General features: G+C 44.4%; 2 annotated features.

Annotated features, from left to right (window-relative positions):
• The first annotated feature begins 7 nt into the window (after positions 1-7).
• Positions 8-1,057: a repeat region (Identified by RepeatMasker using a combination of RepBase library and repeat library created with RepeatScout).
• Positions 1,051-5,375: a repeat region (Identified by RepeatMasker using a combination of RepBase library and repeat library created with RepeatScout).

The raw sequence follows: 5,375 nt of genomic DNA on the forward strand, positions 1-5,375 counted from the left end.
CCCGGGCAGGGGGCCCGGGAGCACCTGAGGTTGTTGTGTATGCTCGTTGAGTGAGACGTTCTCGCACCAGGAAGATCAATGGCTTGGCTGGTTAATATTCCCGGGCAGGGGGCCCGGGAGCACCTGAGGTTGTTGTGTATGCTTGTTGAGTGAGACGTTCTCGCACCAGGAAGATCAATGGTTTGGCTGGTTAATGCTTCTGGGCAGGGGGCCCGGGAGCATCTGAGATTGCTAAAGGTGTAGGTTTCCACACCTACTGAGTATGACAGCGCAGTAATGAATGGGCTAAGTTAATAAAACATCTAAATCAGCCGCGTCCCTTCTAACCTACTCCATCGCACCTTATACTTAAATTATATATAGACCTGGTCTAGCTACTTGCTGTCATCCCTATTTTCTGTTATTTACTCAGCACAAAACTAACGACTGTATATAAATTTAAATACCACTTCTAGTACCAGCGTTTGTAATAAATGATAGGGTTATACTAAAATAAAAAAAGAAGAAATCTAGGGACAGATGGATATAATAGATATATACGAGAAATATATATATATAGATAATATATGAAAAATATATAACAAAATTACATATGATAAATAAAGTCTACTTCTAGGGTTCTAGTAGGGACTGGAAGGCATGATAGGCAATCCAGGCAGCATTAAATCCTTCAATACCAAAGATAACTCGTCTCTGTCCAAGCCAGAGCATGTACACAGTCTCTTTAGATTGGAGATGCTCTCCACCTAGCTTAGAGAGAAATCCTTCCCTCCAGGTCTTTCTCTGATAGATGGCCCAGCAGGCCTGCATCACCAGGTCTAGATACTGACATACTCCCTGGCCTCGCTAGGAACACACTACCTGTAGGTTATAACAACAAAAGCATCCAGCAAATCGTTAGATCCAGCCACCATATTAGGATCCTTCCTTCTGCGCCTGCTTCTTTGCTTAGAGAAAAGCCTGGCGCTGGGGATTGCAACACTAAATAAAGGAATGGGGGCTGGGATCCATAGATGATGAAGGAAGGATCTGACAGATTAAACAGATGCCATGGAGTGCTTAGAGATAATCTTCATAGTCATAGAGCTGTTGACTGTCTCGCTGCACCTGCTGCATCCGCTGAAGAGATCCAATCATTAAATCTAGGCCAGGATCATCACTGGATTCAGACGGGCCCGTTGTAGTGAAGGATAGGGGATCAATGCTGCGATGGTAGCATCAGTCACAGAGGAGATCAGGAGCAGTACATACTCTAGCAATCCTATCAAGAAAAGAGCTCATAGCCACCACCCGGCACTGGGGCTGGTTGAGGACAACATGTATTGCCTGGACTTCTTAGGACATGGCCTGGCCTGGTCGCGATGGGGATTGAGTCTTCTATAATGTAGGAAGGAGGATAACAGAACAATCTCCCTGTTGATCTCGTCTGAGACAGCCAGCTTCTTACATGAAATTAATCAGGCTCGATGGAGCATCGAGGTGAATCATCAACTAGACATAAGAATAATCAATACCCATCCCAAAGGCTGAAGTGGCAATAATCCAATTGGATGCGCCACAATGCCAGGCCTAGAGAACCTTGGCTTTCTTATCCTGGATTCTAGATTTAGCATAGTAGAATAGATATTGTAGGATCCTAGCAATCTTCTTGGTAGTGGCCTGGGTACAGCAATAGATAATTGCATGGTCCAAGGAAGGGAGTTGGGTCTGCTTATACTAAATCTATAAAATAGCAGATCCACCAAGGAAGTCCTGGTGAGGGAGACTAAAAAGTATGTTATAGGTGAGATCATGGCGGGKGATTAGGCTGTGGACCAGCTGGGGATAGGAGAGGAATATGGTGTACTGGAATTCTTCCTTTATTGTTGGTGGTAGCATGCCTGTCAGGAAAACCATAGGACATTGAATCTCTTATAAAGTTAGGACTAGGGCTATCTGTTTTTGGTATGCCGCGGTGGTCAGGATAAGATAGCACTCATCAAAGACGACTTGATTAAGCTGTTAGATAAGCTGTAGTTAAAGAAGAAAGATGCGGAAATTTAGATGTATAGTCTACTCAACACTCACTAGGATAAGAGAACTGGACCCTAGATATGTTGACTCATGGCTCTGATCCTATAAGATGGCCTTAATCCTAGTATCTTGACATCGACGAAGCATATTCTGCTTAAGAACGACTAGTGGAAGGATTATTACTGTGATTTATATACCCAGTAGTTAGCAGAATAGGAGATAGAGTAGGCTTTTGTCCTTGTTTGTCCGGAGCACCACAATCACTTTATTTAAGCCCTGGAGAATATATTCAAGCATTTAATGCTGGTGGACAGATCAATATTATGCTCCTAGACCATATATCTGTTCTAGGATGGACTGTGCTTGCTCCATCGTCCACTAGCTCCATACAGGTTGAGGCCCTCGACAGCGACGGAATCGTTAGACGAGGGTCGACTCTGCCACCTGGCTCTGGGCTCGTTTAGCGGGGCTCTCATCCCATTCCCATTCCGTGGCGGGCCCTGGTTCATGGGAGGACAAGGCGAGTGACGGGCCAGGCCATAGTCTCTTAGAAGGATTGGGGGTGGTGTATGAGGAGGGCTATCAGATCAATTAATGCCAGGCTTCACTGGCTCGCCGGAATTCCTGGAGACCGGCGTCGGTAAGACCGGCCCAGAAATTAACAGTACCCCCATACACCTGATTGCCGGTGTGCGGCGTATGTGCAGCTTGATAGTGAAAAACAGCGGCCATACTACCATCATAGTCCTCGGTCCAGTCGTTGTCCTCATCATCAAGGGAACCCTCGATAAATTGTGATGCAAGAGTCCCAAACTTCTTAATTGCAATCCCAACCGTAATCTGGCGCCATGCACAAACATGAATCCATTTACCAAGAATCTACTGTCCAACCTAAATCACCGCTTTGGTGAGATGGTCCTCTGACCATGGAGCAATACTGGATGCCCATAGATAATCACAGAGTGGAGCAGGTGCACAGGAACAATCCTAGTAGACTTTGTAGTGTAGCCACTATCAGAAGGGCATGATCAGGACCAGGTACTGGGTCACTAACTGAGCTACCTCCAGAAGAAGGAACCGAGCAGGCCAGCGAGAGGCATTACTACAATAATGGGTCTTATAGTAATCCAGGATAAATAGTATCTGGCCGTCGTGGAGGAAGAGATCTTATATATAGAGCAGGGTGTTCCACCAGCAGATTTTCAGAAACTTAGTCTGTCATGCCTGCTGGCCGGATCTAATAAAGAATGGTACTACTAGTGCCTCTAAAAAGCGCTAAACTGTGGCTTCATACTGTTCCCCCATGTTATGTGAAATCTATTAGGTCTGGTCTACACCCCGGGTCCAGAAAAGGGGGAATAATATAGGATCTTGGCTAACACAGCAAAAAAGCCACTCCTGGTAGGGGTGGATATAGGTGTGGTTCCAGGCATCAATAAGGAAGGAGGCTCCTGCCTTCGTGGTATCCTAGTTATCCACCAGCCTATCTAGGCAGAATTAGGGGATCTCCTCTCTGGGTTGGGATGAACCCAAGAGACAAAGCTCCTGCTTGAAGATTGCTGTTGCTTGGGAGATTCCCTCCTGTATAAATCAAGACAGTTCTAATAAGGACAGGCTCACATCCTGGAAGATAATGATCTGGCCTTCCCGATCCCATCGCACTTACGCAAGGGACACCTCGGTCATCCCAATCCGGAATCCATAGAGATGATTCTCCAGCAATTCAGCCACAAGTCCAGAAGTATCATTCAGCAGCCAGCAATCCCGATGTCCAATAATGATAGTGGCTAGATCGATCTCCGGGTGATGCTAATATTCAAGGACGGAGAGAGCAAGGATCCAGATCTGACTACTATAGATTAGCTACGACAGAAAAGAGGTGTAGTTACCAACCATCATCCACTGCTTCTGGGTGGGGCTCCAGAAGAGAAGCGCAGCAAAGGACACAAGAATAAAATCAAAAGCCTAAGACGGGATTGGCTGTTGGATAATTACTAGACAAAAACAAAGGATCTGTTCCTCTAACCGCTGTTCACATTTAAAGACCTCTGTATAGTCTAGCTCTAATCTATTAGAGTCATCAAGCTCCCAGGCTGCACTCATTACATCGTCCCAGGTAGTCGATTGGCTCTCAGTGGGCTGGAATAATGGGGTAGGCAACACATAATCATCCATAACTCGGCTCCAGTAACAGATGAGCTTCTGCCAGGTCTAGATGTACCACATCCGGCTCTGGGCATTCTACAACAACTGGATCGGATCTTGTGAGATCTCCCCACAGGAAAACGTGTTGATAAGCCGGGCGTTCCGGCGGCTCAGCCGTGGTGTATAACCATAATAGAGAAGCTGCTCAGTCTGTCTCCAGAATCAGTCCACATGGTGACAGATAAATAATAACAATATCTCCTCTAGTTCCAGGAGTCGATATAGATCCCCAATAATATTGGGGTCTACTCCGGCGAGGTAAGTATAAATACCCGTGGTTCACAACCAGGGCGTGATTTCGGAGATATGCTAGCTGTCTTAAATAGTATACAGGAAGGAATCCTGACTTTAGATTATATAATACTCGTCTAGAAGCACTTCCAGGGATGATAGATGATTAGTAGCAGTGGAAGAGGATAAAGCTCGATACTCAGGTACATTAGCGTGTGGATATATGTATGATGGGTGGGGATGTAGAGAGACGGTGGGCAGTATAATTAAGTAAACTAGGATAACGGCAAAGTACTGGATCTGTTCTTTTTCTTAAAATAAGATCTAGAGATAAACATAATGCTAAGGCATTGATCCTTGAGACTTCCTCCATCCATATTCCTGATTATAATGTTGTCGCATGCGACTGGTACTACGGGAACAATAGTAACAGTGCTCTATATAACAGAGAAAGCCAAGACTGGTAGGAAAATTATGAATCTTAGCAACACTGTTAAAGGGCTGAATCACTTCATCCAAGCTATTAGCAATACTACAATATTAGGGGTGCTGTTTGATATTCTATTACTAAGGTTGTCTAATACGATGTTTCCGAAGAAGGTGTTGGGGAAGACTGTGATGGGTATAGCATAAGCCATGCTTAGTGCAGAGAATCATCTGTCATTAAGTGAGGATACAAAGGTAGAATGAAAAATTAGATTCTTTTATTAACACAGAAGATCCAGTCAGATTATGAGAGTGAGACATCTATAAAGAGAGAAAGAATATATTAATATAAAAAAATCTAGAAAATAATAACTATAAAAGAGCTTTAAATAAAAATAAACCATAATACTGATTTCCCCTGAACTATGAACAGAGCTAACTATATGCATTCTAGCTCCCGAGAACTTTGTTAGCCGTAACCCTAAACTATCCTTTGGTTC

This window comes from Talaromyces atroroseus (assembly GCF_001907595.1).
Source record: "Talaromyces atroroseus strain IBT 11181 chromosome Unknown scaffold_10, whole genome shotgun sequence".
NCBI classification, from domain to species: domain Eukaryota; kingdom Fungi; phylum Ascomycota; class Eurotiomycetes; order Eurotiales; family Trichocomaceae; genus Talaromyces; species Talaromyces atroroseus.